The sequence below is a fragment of the Nothoprocta perdicaria genome, unplaced genomic scaffold (assembly GCF_003342845.1).
Source record: "Nothoprocta perdicaria isolate Ctin4 unplaced genomic scaffold, notPer1 scaffold_308, whole genome shotgun sequence".
In the NCBI taxonomy this organism is placed as follows: domain Eukaryota; kingdom Metazoa; phylum Chordata; class Aves; order Tinamiformes; family Tinamidae; genus Nothoprocta; species Nothoprocta perdicaria.
The window spans coordinates 567,370-582,235 of record NW_020455542.1 but is presented as its reverse complement, the minus strand read 5'-3'; the positions used below and the strand labels follow the sequence as shown (position 1 = coordinate 582,235).

The window sequence follows — 14,866 nt, the reverse complement described above, 5'->3', positions numbered from 1 at the left end:
AAGGTGCAAACCAGCTCTTGTGGCAAAGAGAGGAGAGCTACTCCCTTTCCTCCCATGCCCTCGAGGGGTGTTATTGCCAAATACAGCTCGTGAATATACAAATATACAAATACACAAATATACAAATATACAAATACAGTCGGTCGCGCGCGGGGCTCCTTTAACGCGCAGCGACCGTTAGTGGGCGACCGTTGAGTGACAGGTGTGCCACGCGCCGCGCTAACCGCCCTCACGTGCTGCGCACGTGCCGCTGCGCACGTGCCGCTGCCGCCTGAGTCGCGTCGCGTGCGGAGCGACCGTTGGCGGGCGACCGTTGGTCGCCAGGTGCGCGGCGCGCAGCGTTCGCTCCCCCCTCAGTTACCTCAGCTACCTGAGGAGAGTCGGGCGCGCGCGCGGCTCCTTTGAAGTCCAGCGGCCGTTAGCTGCCAGCCGTTGGGCGCTAGGTGCGCCGAGTGCAGCGTTAACTGCCCTTAGTCACCACGGCTATTGAAGGAGAAATAGACGCGGGCGGAGCATAGCCGGACGGGCAGCGGGAGAGAAGGCGACGTGAAAAGAGACAGCGAGAGGGCGCATGGTAGAGGTTAGCTGGCCCCAGCAGCAAGGGTCCCTTTGGAGTCCACGGGCTGCATCGTGAGTCGAGGCTTTTCGTGACGGGGGTGCAAGGGCAGTTGTGCAGCCCCCTTGCCCGTCGTGAGGCGGAGGAGGTCGGCCTCGCTGTTAGGGCCCGGTTGGGGCAGTACTGAGCTTGGAGAGCTCCTCGGGGCGTGTCTGTGCCTCTCAGCCCACGTCGGGGCCCCGCGTAGCGCGGACGCCTCTTCCCAAACGTCGCGGAATGTTCTGGAAGCGGCCGGAAGAAAGCGCTGCGGCGGCACCGCCGCGGACGGCTGCGCGACCAGCCCGACTAACTCGACTCGGTAAGAAAGTCCTTTTTGCTGGGATGGGGGTGAGCGCCTCTCAGTGGGTGGGGGGTTATGTCGCGAGGCTGGTCGCAGCGTCCTTTTCCAGCCGCTGTCCGTCGGCTCTTTGCGGGACCCGGGCCCGATCTCGCTCTATTCCTGCACGAAGCCCGTCGTCTGGGGTCTTTTTTTTAATTGCCTTGGGAGCAGCAGCTTAAACGCTGCTGGCATTCAAACCGGCTAGGCAGATGTGGAAACAAAGGCCGTTATAACGACACTGATCTGTGTCCCTACATAAAAGGACTAGAAGTATTTGAGTGTCCTAATAAGGAAGGAGATATTGTGTGTTTTGTCTAGCACCTAGAGGATGGCCTAGCTGTGGTTAATACTGTAGAGTTGCTTTCCCTGTGCTAAAAGGCCTTAAGTTTGGGTTCTTCTTGCTTTGTATTTTCTATGGTTTGAGATGGACAAAGAAGAGCTAAAGAATTTTATCTTCTAAATCTATTCTTGAAGTATTTCACTTCAAAAAAGAGTTCTTTTATTATTTTTTCAGTATATAAATTGCATGTGCATAAGGGTCCAAAGGAAGTTTTTCATGTGTGCCTTGTATGCTATTCTTTATGTCCGTTTTGTCTTATGACTCCAGCGTGGTCTACAATGATTGATTAATCCCAAATGATCTCTACCATATTTGTAAATCTTTGCTTTTTAATTAAAAAAAACCCTGTACATGAAATACCTTTTGAAGTGATCTTTTAAGAGGAGAAATTGGGACTTGTTTGTGGTTTTGTGTTTGTTTTTTTTTTTTTTTTTTTTTTTTTGTTGCTGGATATAGAAATTGTGGAGGCTGATGGTTCTTATTTTTATATTGTGATTGAGCTCCTTAAACAGCCAACCAAGTAACCGGAATTAACTTGCCCATTGGGCAAAGTTCAGATAGTACTGTGTGTACATAGGTTGGATTACTTCAAGTAACTTTCCAGGTGGTATTTTATTTTTAAGATCTCTCCCTTCCCCCCACTTTTTTCCCCCTCCCTTCTCTCTGTCAATCGAGGAGCTATGTTCAGAGATGCCTCTGATTGTGATGTTTGAGGTGACATCATCTCTGCTTCGTTAAGTAGAGAACTTACCTGCATAAAATGATTTCAATTAATATTTAATTATAGGAGGTGATGCTTGTTTGTGAGTGTTTATTATAAAGGCACCACACTAAGCAAGAGTTGTAATAAGTTTTTAACTGATGTATAAATCTGTTGCTGATGTGCTGTTATTTTATTACTTCTTGTAAAGAAGACGAAAAAAACATTGGGTAGCTCAGTGCTGATAAAGTGTGTTTGTTTTACCCTATGATATCTCTTTTCTAGAGAGTAATATTTGTATACCTTAAAGTGTTTAAAAATAAGAATTACTGGCTAATGCTGAACGGGTTTTTTATTACATTTTTTTTTCTATCCTTACGTGGCATAGTACAAAAAAAGCTCTTTATGTGATCTTGTGCTCATTTGGCCTAGCTAAATAGAACAGGTACCTATTTTGAGGGGTGTGACAAGAGCTCTTAAGCTAAAGAATGAAAAATAGCTACACATCTTTGTTAAAGAGCAAGCACTCAGCATTGTTTCTTTTATTGTATAGCTTGGTAGTTTTTTGATGTGAGATGGGGTTCAAATCTATGAAGGGGCTGACAGAGAAACTGAGTCATTGGAGAGCATGAAGACAGCACTGCATTTTGTAGGTTTGAGGATAAGAAATAATTGTGATTGTATCAGATGTCAGTCACCATGTCTCTCTCTATTTTGACACATTAAGTTCTACTGTCCAGTGGAAAAGAATAAGACAAGGCTATTAGGGAGGACTGAAGTAAATCCTGAATGGGAGGGAGGAGGTGACAAGAGGAGGGAGGGGGGAAAACTGTCAAGGACAATTTCTGTCAGAGAGTCCAATTCCTGGTGTAGACAGATTGGCTGATGTTGATTGTTGACAGTTTCTACAAATAGCTAATTACCACTAGGAAAATTGCAGGTGAATCACAGTAACTTCAAATATTAATCCTGTGTCTTCTTTTTTTCCTCTCTCCATTTTGCAGCTGCAACTATTGGTTGGCCATCACCATAATTGATGGACACTGCCAGTTGCTTAGACAGATGGAAATAAATAGTTGTGTTACTATTAGAACTTGGTATCACAGTCATGTTATTAGATTCTGGTACTTAATTAATAGAGAAATTAGTATAGAAAAAGCAAGCAAAGTTTTATTTGCAGACTAAGTCAGCAGTGCTGAGCACATTGTATATCTGGGCAGGGTTGTGCATCTGAACATGACTGTATGAAGTAGTAAGACTGAGCCAAGGAAGTGCTTGATTCCCATTCCAGAGCATGCTAACGTCTGAGTCACCCAGGAGCTGTGCAGACAGCTTTTAAGCATTGTCCTTGATTCTAGCCCTTAGATTGTATTAGAAAGATGACTATATTGCATGCTTCGTTGCACAAATAGGTTCAGTCTGGAATAATTTTTCTTGCCTAGTAGTTTGGTTTTTCAACTGATGGATGCATTAAGTTTCAAAATATGTGGCAAATAGCCTGTTTTTTCCTAAACTTCACTCAGCCTTGCATGAATAGGGGAAGACTATGGAACAGCAGGCTTGTTATGCCTGTCTGCATTGAAGGCATGTGTACAGGAAAGAAAACAAATGCTTCCCGACACCACAATTAACAAAACACAGTTCTTTATTTCTCAGAGTTGAAAGGTATGAAGTCGGAATGAAGAAACTTTCCTTCAAGGGCAGCATTTGAGGCAGGCTCTTGTATATAATACTGCTAGACATGGTGTTTCTGCACAGTGTTCTTCAATAAGGGAAAGGAAGTTCTCTGTATTCTGTTAGGTCTTCTGTCTTCACAAAACATTTAGAAATGTGATATTTTTCTAGCATGTCTGCTGACTTGTCAGGCCTGGTGGATATTGGTTATTCCATTAAAAAAATCACTGAGATGTTTGGATGGGGGATTTGCAAACTCTTCCTTAGAAAGCCAAGCTAAAAATGACAATAGCAGCCATATGTATTTCTCTTCTAATTTGTGTGTTTTCAGCTGCGTCCTGACATAACAGCTAAAAAAACCCCCGAAATTTTACACTGTATGTTTAGTTATGGTAGCAGCAGCAGAACAAATTGCTCTCGTGGTTTTTGTACAAATTTTGTAGCGTAGCAGAGACTAGAGGGCAGAAATGTCAAGAACTTCGTGGGATTTTTTTTTTAAATGAATAGTTGCTTCTGCTTCAGTAGATTTTTTTTTTTTTTTTTGGTAATTTGATATTCCACTTCATATCTTGCCTGATCTGATTTAAATACTGGATTTCCCTGTCAAAATTCCTTAAACTTGTCACTTAAAAAGTGATAACTGATAACACCCAAGAAGGAACATTTCTGTTAAATGGCCAGTACATTTATACTTATTTACATTGTTCCTTTTGCAGTATTGCAGGCAATAATAGTTGGAGTCTAAGTGTTTCCTGGTGGCATGTGTGTGGGTGTGTGGCGGGGGAATCTTTTTGTCGTACAGGTCTCACTTTTGTAAGCAATTTTTGCTAAGGTTGTATGGCAAATAAGTATATTCTAGAGTCCATGAACTGTTTTAATGAGAGTGTACAGTAGGCAGAAGCCTGAAAATATGCAAGTTTTTGGCTTAGATTTGTGATACTAGTACTACTTGTATTATTTTAAGGCTTTTGATTTTGAGGGCAATTTTTTTTGCCAGAGGGTTGCAGTAGTGTTAAGTCTGTACCCCCGTCAGTTCCATAGTAGTTCATTTGGGAGACCACCTGATACAGTTTCTGCCTTAGAAAAGCTTTCAGGTGGATGGAGAGAGCTAAATTCTGTGTGAATTGCCTGTTACTGGGTGGTTTGTGAATCTTGAGAGCACAATATTTTTATTTGTGAAGCAATTTATCTCACGGGTCTGTATTTAACCTTTTCCAAGTTACTTAAAGATGCAAAGTGTATTTTTATTTAAACTCTCTGGACTTCAGTGTTCTCAAGACTTTTTCCTCTTGCAGTTAAGACAATGTATTGAGTCCAAGATGAATGTGACTGTTCAGCTGCAGCTGCTGTCCAGGCCTAGAGAGCAAATCCTGCCTTCCAAGATCTTGGAGCCATCCAGCCAGCATAATGCAAAAGCCCTGCTTGCTAGAACAGCATATACAGGAGCAGACCCTGCATTCTTCCTGCACTTCTGATAAAGGTGGGACATTGCTAGAAGTGTCATAATAATATAGGAGTCTTATCTGAAATTTATGTAAGTTCTCATGTTAATTTTGGGTTTATTTGTTTAATTGTCAGTAATGTAGCTGTGAAATTTCTTTGTATAAACTTTCAGTTCTGGATACTTGCATATCATGTGAATAGGAAATGTAGTACTGGTTGAAACAAGAAAACCTTATATATCGAGTAAAGGAAATGAATTGTACAAACTAATACATAAAGGAAAGTAGCTGTGAAATGAAGTCATCTTAAGTAGAGGAGTGATATTACAGCTGAAAGACAAATAAATTAATGGACCAGGAAGTGGACTTGTACATAGGAGACAAAGCACTTGCTTTGGGGCCGATGTGATTGGGGGAAAGCTAGTTTAGGTGAAACGTGTGGCTTGCTTTGGCCTCATTAGATTTCATGACTGAGGTATGAGGGTGATGATGGCGTTCCTCTGAGGACTCCCTTCTGTCTAAGAGGCCAAGTTTTGCGAAACTGAAGCAGGTAAGTTCATATGAAGAGCTCTTTCCTTGCATTAAAGGAGCAGCACAGGAGAGTCTCAGAAGCTGCCAAACGTTGACCACCACTTGATGGGCAAGTCAATTGTTAAATTCTGAGCCCTCTGAAAGTTTAGTTCTTTGACAGTTTTCAGATCATATTGCTTCAGGATGACTTGGAAAATCCTTCTATTCAAAAACTTCTGTTAAGGGGGACTTTATCTCACCTGGAAATAAGAGTAGTGTTTAGAGGTAGGCTGGCAGAGCCAATTGTAACTTGACTCTAAATGCTACAAGTAGCTACAGCTACTTGATGGCTTGTTGCTTATTTGGTGGAGCGTTCATATAAGTAGTTTTTTCCTCTCCTGTCTTGCTCCTAAACTGACTCTAAACAAAATGGTGAAGCATCTTAAACCTCACCAGGGCCAATTTAGGATTATGAAAACAGAGCTAAGGTGGAAGTAGCTGCTCAGGATGGTTTAACTGACTGAATTAGCAATGCTTTGATATAGTTATGCACTTGCTTACAACACAGGAGAGGTTCGTGTAGTAAAGGTATGGTTGTTTTGACCACTGCTATGCCAATTACTGGATATTAATGGCAGGATAGCATGCATATGCCTAAACTGGGAAGCAGAAGGTTAATAGACGAACAGCACCAGAAGATCCCATTTATCAGTTTCTATTTATCTCTCCTTGGGAGGTGGCAGGTTTACAGTAAATACCTTCTGTCCTCCTAATTTCCTAATGATGGGGATAATGATGGAGAATGGTGAAGTCATTAACTGGGACAGCCTCTGTGCATCACTCTGTCAACCACATCTCTCCAAGACCTGCAATGAAAAGTGATGGGCCCCAGCTGTTCACCAGATTCTCTTCCCCTCCCCCGTCTTCCCATTCTCAACCCCAATGGCAGGTTTAGCAATTGAAAAGGGGAGGAAGGGAGGGTGGGGGGAAAGAAAAAAGGCACCAGCAACCTTCAAACCAAAAGACAAAGAGCGTCTTCTGGAATGATAGTAGCCTCAGCCCTGCGCTTTGTATGTAGAGGGAAGAAGGAAGGAAATACCATTTGGCTGATGTTAACAATTCTCTCATTCAGTGCCCTTTAGTTTTGAGCCCAGCAGTGTTGTTCAAATCAGATGTACAGTACTAGAGAGAGAGGGTGAGTTAAAATGAAAAGTAAGTAAAAGCCAGATTAACATGTCGGTTTTGGGTTTGTGCTTTGGCCCCTGAAAAGCTTTGAGAAGGTCTACAAAGTATCTGACATTTCCTGTATCAGGATCTTTGTGAAGTGCGAAGGTGTTACAAAGGTTACAAAATGGACATGGAAACCAAGTTGCTCAAGTGGCACATTCCATCTCTGATAGAAGAGCAGAGAGAATCCTTGAGACTTGTTCTATTTCTGCATCCCCATACTTGAAGCCAGAAGTTGCTGAAGGAGACAGCCTCTGCAACATAGACTTCTCTTTCTTAGTTTAATTTTTTGAGAAGCTGCTTTCCCCTGCCCCATGTCTTAGTGGCTGATTCCTGCGTACTTCATTGACTCCCTTTGAGAAAGGAAAGAATGGCTTAGCATTTGTTGCACACATTTATTTAGCCAGCAAGTTTGTCACTAATGTGTTGCCAGACTTATTTGAAATAATTCATTCTTCTCAGTGTGGAGTGCAAGACGCACATCAATGCAGGGGCATTGGGAGTTTCCAGGACAGTGGAGGAGAAAGAGCTTGCCTGCGTTCTCCTCATCCTTTTACTGTTTTCTGGGAAAAATGCGCCTACATAGAGATACTTAGAGCTGTTTAGTTGAGCTTATTTTTTTATAATAGAATGCTGCTGCTGAAAGTGGTCTGTTTCCCAGGTTGTTTTAGGTAATGAACTCCTAAGTTAATGCAGCACCTTTCTTGCAGTGCATCAAAGCTGCAGTCTCTTCTTGTGGTCTGAACTGAGGTTAAAATGATAGAGCTGACCAGGATTCTGGTAGGTAATGCCTCTTGCTGGTGGTAGGTAATGCCTCTTGCTGCCTCTAATCCTAGAGACAAGTATACCTGTGGCATCTTGTTTTAGAGAGCTGTTGTGTATGGCTGGGAATACCTCTTATTACACTCTCGTTTGCTGTTTAAGTTGCTGTATTGCTTTAGCATGTAAGGTGACTGTGTCAGTGTTTTCTAGAGCTGAACTATTTGGCATCTAAAAAGTAGTTCTTCTGAGAAAAGTCTTAGGTCATGCTACAGAGATGATGCAGACTGTTGTAGGAGAATCAGTCGGTGCTACTTTTTTTTTTTCCTCTAGATGTCTGTTCTGTGAAATAAATCATTATGCTTCATAAAACAGATTTTAAAAGCTGTATGTCAGTGCTGAGTGCCTGTCTGTGTCTTCTTGACTATGTTCTAGTTTTTTTAAATGTATTAGGAGGCTCCTGCTTTATTCTTTTATCATAGAAAATATAAAATACCTGCTTTGTCTGCTTCTTCCAGTTCTGTTCCCTTATGTTTTTCATGTTCTGGCATTGCTACTAATCAGATTGTGTATATCACCCGTTAATTCACCCATATATTCTCCTTTCTGACACATTATAACTCACATAGGCACTCATTCTCTGTTCAAATAATTTATTAATCCCAGCACACGCATCTGCTATTTATTTAGGTTATATTTCTACTGATGGCTGTATAAATTCTTATTCAGGTGAGCAAATGGGAAGATCAATAGTTAAGGACAACTCTTTTCTCCACCTACTTACAAACTTGAAATGACTTTTTAAAATATATTGCAGTAGGAGCTTCCACCTTAGTACTGTGGGTGACTTAAATCAACCACTAGTGATTGTAGCATTATCAGGGCTACTTTGCCTATTACGTTGTATGTTGAAGTTGACATCATAAGTACTAGCCAGCAGAGAGCTAATCTTGAGAAGGTACTAGGTTTTTTGTGTTAGGCACAGTGTTGAAAGGAAGTTAGGTAGTTGCTGTATTTGCTTCTGCTGTGTGTTTCTATAGTTTATTCAAGATGGTTCTTCCTAGTGCTTTTTGGCAAATTTCTTGAGTTTCAAGTTATGAACTCCTTGAAGGGATGATGTTGGTATACTTGCATGTACTGAAGATAATCAAGACCTCAGCTTCATGGATCTGTACATGTTAAAGAGGTGCAGTGACAAATAAATGTGCTTTGCACTCTCGGTTGAGTTTGTAGCTCACTAGTAACTCTTTGTTATCAATTGTGTCCTGAAACTGAAAATTCCTGTTTTAGCTGTATAAGATAGTAGGCAAAAATCAGATAATGAAATTCAAATGGCCAAGTCGGTTTTTCCTGAGAGGAAAAATATAGCAAGCTAAGAGTTCAGGTGCAAGTGAAACGTGCTGCTGTTCTCCCTGCCCATGTCGTGGGGATATTGATTTACAGCCACTGAGAGTCTAGCCTGCTCTCTTGAAGTCATGTGAAAAAGACGAGCCTGTCTGAACTGAGGTTTTGCTATTGCATCCACCATTTGCTGTCATAAAAGAACTCGTGAGCTGTGGGAGCTTTGTATTAGAAAGGTTCATTAACTTTCAAATGTTTCAATTGAGAAATTTCAGAGCTCTCAGCAATAGACCAAGGTGGCCAGCTCAGCCAAGAAAGTCCCCTGACAGTCAGGTACAGATGTGATTGCTAGTCAGAGTGCTGTAAGAAACCTAATGCTGTCCCAGAAACTGTCATACTTGAGTTGGAGGGGCTTAAACCAAATAGCCCAGAGAGAGCATAAATAATTTTTATTAGGCTTTAAAAGATATGAAGACAGAGGAACCTTTAGCTCTAGCTGTCAGTGGAAAAGCTTGGTGTATGCCAAGATTTCAGTCCACAAATTTGTTGTGCATGGCGCCCATTTTCATATGTGACTCATCATGGTCAGTAGATGTCTGGGAAGACCTGACTGGACACATGAAGCGTTTGATGAAATGTCTTCTGGTACTAATCTGATTTTTGAGATGATGATTAACTGTGTTAAGTGTTTTCTGAGTGGAGAGTCAAATGGTACAATGGGCATTTTTTCCAGAGTCTCTTATCTGTATTTGGGTACCACAGTTGTAGAGAGGCAGATGGATAAAAGGCGGGTGGGCAATAGGGGGAGCTGAAAACTTAACTTTACTGTTTGGAAAATGGGTGTAACCCTGTTGCTGTGTAAGAAAAGACTGTGAGCTCACTTAAACATTTTTCTTTTCTTCCTTTCACAGACTTGGTTTAGACAGACTTTCCTTCCCTGTTATCCAGACTTGGTTTAGATATGTGAGGAAGTCTGCACGCTGTCTTTGGATGCAATGGAGTAGTGTCTTTTGTTTGCTTTTAGATGTGATTTCTCATTGTTGCTTTTCAGTTTGAAATACACTTAGGTTTTAATATCAAAACTTCCTCTTGTCTGGCTACTTAGTGTTCTGTGATACAAATAGAGCAGGCATGGCTAGGCGCAACAGCATGGGTAGTCTCTGTAGCTAACCTGTCAGCTTTGACACCTTCAGCATGACACAAATCAAGCTAAAGCGAACATGCAATATTAAACATCTGCTGACCTCTAAATAAGGAAAATCGTGTTAGTCACTCTGTTAGCAATCTGTATGATAACTTCATGAAAGCATGAGATGACTCTTCCTCCAGAAGAAGAAATGGCTGGTATATCTTTTAGGTACACATAATAATTGTAGGAAAGACACAAGAGCCTTGCAGAGGGAGAAGTTTTACTTTGCTGAGGTAGGTCTGATAGCTAAAATAAATGTCAGAATGTTGAGCACTGTTGGAATTTGATTGGGTAGTGTGAGAGGGGAATATCCACAGCACCACATCTTTAGTAAGATGGATGCTGTTACAGATTTTGCTGGTCAAGTGAAAGAAATGTCACTGGAGCATTGTAATAACCATCTAAAATCATTTTTTCAATTATATATAGCATACAGCAATGGCTGACTTCAAAATTTATCCTATCTGACAGCACAAAGGCAGCAAACTCTTATTTAAGTCTGTTTTTTTTTAGCTGAAGAGTGTGTGTGTGTGTGTGTATAAAAAAAATATGTAGTGTGTGTGTGTATATACACACACATATATATGTGTATAAGGGCAGGTGTAGACCAAGCTTAAATGGTGGAAAGAACTGAATGATTCAAAACTGTGAAAGCTTTCTTGTGTGTATGTATATGTGTGTGTATATATATACACATATGTGTGTGTATATATATATATGTATAAAACTCCTCTGACTGTAGATGGCCTTAAGAAAAGGGGTCCGGAGGGTGGATTTTTAGAGAGTGTGGTTGGTTTTGCTTTGTGTTTTCCGTAACTGCTTTTATTCTGGGATCAGTTTTTTACATACAGTCATTGCTTTTGAAGTGTGGTCATATATATTCAGGGAGAACTATGGGTGAAGGCGTTGCTGTTTCAGTGCTTTATATGAATTTTGATGGACTTGAGCTCCATGAACTTGAAAAAGAAAGTTATTAAATGTTTTTCTTGAATAAGCATACCCTTGCTGTCTTTAATGGGTGAGGTGTTTTTGGTTCTGTAGAATATACCTTTCTCAAATGCTATTAGTTTCTGCCTTGGCTGTACCCAAGAATGGGGGACCTTGTGGGTATCATGAGAGAAACAGGCTTTAAATTTAGATTTTTTTTTCCACTATTTTTGCTCTGACTCCAAATTACCAGAGTGCTGCATCTTTTAGAGGTATCCTAGCCCTACCAATTTTAAGAGCAGCTGAAGGGTACGGACAAGGAAGTAGGTTGTATGAGGATGTGAAAGGGCAGGTGTAGACCAAGCTTCAATGGTGGAAAGAACTGAATGATTCAAAACTGTGAAAGCTTTCTTGTTTCTTTGAGAGGATTGTGTTGTGCATACATTGGCCCATGGTTGAGTGTGTGTGCTTTAGATAAATGCATTCCTTCTTCCTGTCACTGACCTCCATCACCGCAAAATCAGACTCCCACAGAGCTTTAATAATGCCAAGCATCTACAACTTTTCCAGAAGAGCACTTGCTGTGATATTTTTATCATAAAAAGGAGCCTGTGGTCTTTGGTTTACAGAAACCTCATTATGTGACTCTTCCTCTCCATCCTGCCTTTGGAAAATTTTTTGTATTAGATCCTAAAAATCCTTAAGCGTTGTTATATGGCAAGAATCTGAGCATTCCCAAAGCATTTTATTTGGAATTGTTACTGTTACAGAGAAAAGGATGTTTTGATTGCTCTCAGTATATCCTTTGCCTTACTTGCCTTTCTCCTGTTAACAGTGGAAACCCATGCAGTTCTCTGCTCTTACTTTTCTTTAGATAAACTGTCCACAAATAAAAAGATATTTTAAGAGAGAGACCTTGAAGACTTGAAGGTGGGAGCTCTGACCACAATGCTCAGTAAACTGTGATAACAGCTTGTTTGGAGGTAACTGATGTTTTAAAAACAAAACAAAAAAACCCCAGCAGCATTGTGGCAATGTTAAGCTTGCCCCTCAAATTTTTTTCTTATTACTCACATAATGTAAAGCATGTTCATATGTTTGATCAGCCACAGTTGTTTTGCTTGACTACACAGGCTACATTCAAAACCCATGGTGAATGTTTTTGTCACTTTTGCTGTTCTGGCCACTGTGTTTAATCAAAGAGCTGGAAGGAAAGTTCTCATTAGAGAAGCTTTCTTTTCATCTTACAAAAGACTTGTTTTTGGCTAATAGAGGCTTTAGAGAGGTTTTGCTTCTGGTTAGAGTTGGTCTACTTGACCTGATCTAGGCCTGAGGCAAAATTGAGGAGAAAGCAGCCAAGTCTTGCAATAAATGATGCTGTGGCAACATGATTGCTATATTTGAATGGACTTAGTTCCAAAAGATTCCTTTGCTGCTCGGAAATTAAAGAATTTCCCTGCTATAGCAGCTGACTACTGTAACTGATAATGATAACTGTAAACTTGCAGGTAAAAATGTGGATTTCTACAAAATCAATCTCTTCCCTGCCGAGTATAGTAGCAGTATTAGTGTGTGTGAGCGTAGCAGTCAGTCGTGTGAGGTGCTGAAGAAATGTCATGCAGGGCAAGCTGTGGCAGAGAATGGGCAATCTAAATGGAGGAAGAAGGTCAAGGCTGGGGGAAAGGATGTTGTGGGAAGCAGAGGGGTGTCTCCAGACCCCATCCAGCAGTGGGGGAAAAATGAAAACAGCAGTGTCTTTCAGTTTAGAGATTGCTTGTAGGTGTTGAAAAGCTGGTATTTGCTTTTACAGGGAACATGGGAAAAGTTATCTTCTCTTGGAGAGTGCCTTGATGTCTAGCACCTGGAGCTTTTTCACTTGAGGTGTAATATAACCTGGTCCATACCTGGAACTATGAAGAATTTGCCAGGAGAAAGAGACGAGAAATGTAGGTTCCTTATTGAATAGGGTAAAATTGGAATTCAAGTTGTTACTGGAGTAGAAGAAAAGTGTGACCATCAATGACATTGCCTTGAGAAGCTTGCCAGATCGCTCCATCGCATGCCTAGCAACTTCGAGTTTCTTAAGCACTGGATGCAGCAGAAGGAACAACTACCTGGGGAGCCTAGGACCGCTTTGCTGTGGGATCTAGCTGTAGCTCAAGCTTCTGAAGGTGTGTTTCAATTGGTCCCATCAGGGGGTAGTAAAGAGATGAGAGGAGACAGATGGGGAAAGGAGACAGACAATGCACCTAATCTCACCCAAGGGAAATGTTAAATTTAAGTTTCTTTGTTAACAGTTTCCTAATATATTAGTCTCTGACCTTGCCATGAGAATGTGCAAGTACCTTCCTGCTCTCCTTTTCCTTTGCTTTCGGCTTTTTATCTTTGTGCAGAGCAATAAAGATGCTCAAGTCCAGAGAGCTCCTGGAGGAATTGAGTTCTTAAAAGACACGACATTACTCTATGAAGCGAGAGAGAGGAGGGGTGGGTATATGAGTAGGAATGGGAAGGAGACCTGTCAGGAATGATTCCAGCACTCATCAAAGCTAGGTGAAGGGAGGGGATATTCTCCTTTTAAAGACAAGAGACTTGCTGTTCCCATAGACCATGTTTGTACAGCATGAGAGCAACATCGAGTAACTCAAGTGCTTGGAAGCCATAGTGCTGGGAGCGGTATGTCTTAAGAATCAGTCACTGCTTTGAGGTGCTAAACAGACAGATTAAAAAAAAATGTAATCTATATCACTGCTTATGCAGTCAGGGAGGGTTACAGATGTAGAGAATATAGAGACTTTGCCCTGTTAGTGGCAGGAGGCTAGTAGCAGGAATGGAACTGGGGTTTGCACCACTTGGTTTTGTCTGGAGTCATAATTACAGCAATAAAAGTAATACTTCGCTCATTATTCCTGTTCCTGCTATGCTTATTTGGCTTGAGCTTATGTCCATACCGGTGCTATCATGAGAGATGCTCCCTATTTTGGGAACTTGAACTAGTGTAAAAAGGATAAAGGCAAGAAATTGGGGGATGATGACCATATATGGGGGAGGAATAAGAGGACATTCTTCGTGTTACGTTTTGTAAGCTTCCTCTGAAGTTGTCAAGCTCTGTAACACTGTTTTAATGATGGCTTAGGGCTTCAGGGCACTAACTATAATAAGCCAAAATCAGGAATAGAGGTAGCAAAAGGAGCTCTTATCAGTAAAGAAAGGAGATTTGAGTTACGCTTAAGACATGGGTGTTGTTGGATTTTTGTCAAAATCTATATTTTGTCCTGGAAATGTCAAAGCAATATTGCAAACTCACACTTTTTTGAAATGAGCTGCTCTTTTTCCTGTAGTAGCTCCTCTGTAGTCCAGTTGCCTACAGATGAGTAGGGATGCCTGCGAAGGGCTGCAATATATGGTACATACTATAGGTAATAAATGTATGATTTAATGGATATGATTAACCGTCTTTGCAGTTTCCTCTTTGACTGAATCCTTCTTCTATCAAGTCTGATATATCTGCAAACCTGAGGAAAAGATTGTATTAATCACAGGATAAGAAGAATTTAAGATGTATTAGTAGTCATAAATTCATCTAGATAGTACTATCGTCATTCTTTTTGTTATGTCTATGAGACTGTTTACTACCTGTGTTAGGACTTGATATATCCCTCACCTATGGAGTCCTGTGCGTGCTTGCCTTCCCCCTCCCTTCTCCTCTTCCCCCTCCTCCTTGCTCACACCAGTTTTGTAAAAACAGTATGTGATGATTTTGTATCATACCGCCAATGGAAGAATTAAATAGTTTCTTAAGTGACAGGTTTTAAATCAAATAAA

At 41.1% G+C, this 14,866-nt stretch overlaps 1 long non-coding RNA gene across 1 annotated transcript; it reads left to right on the top strand.

Moving 5' to 3' along the window:
- The first annotated feature begins 702 nt into the window (after positions 1-702).
- Positions 703-13,270, top strand: LOC112950103. Its single transcript, XR_003249951.1, has 3 exons — positions 703-914; positions 4,945-5,129; positions 12,855-13,270. It is a non-coding gene; the product is annotated as an uncharacterized LOC112950103 (long non-coding RNA).
- The last annotated feature ends 1,596 nt before the right edge of the window (positions 13,271-14,866 follow it).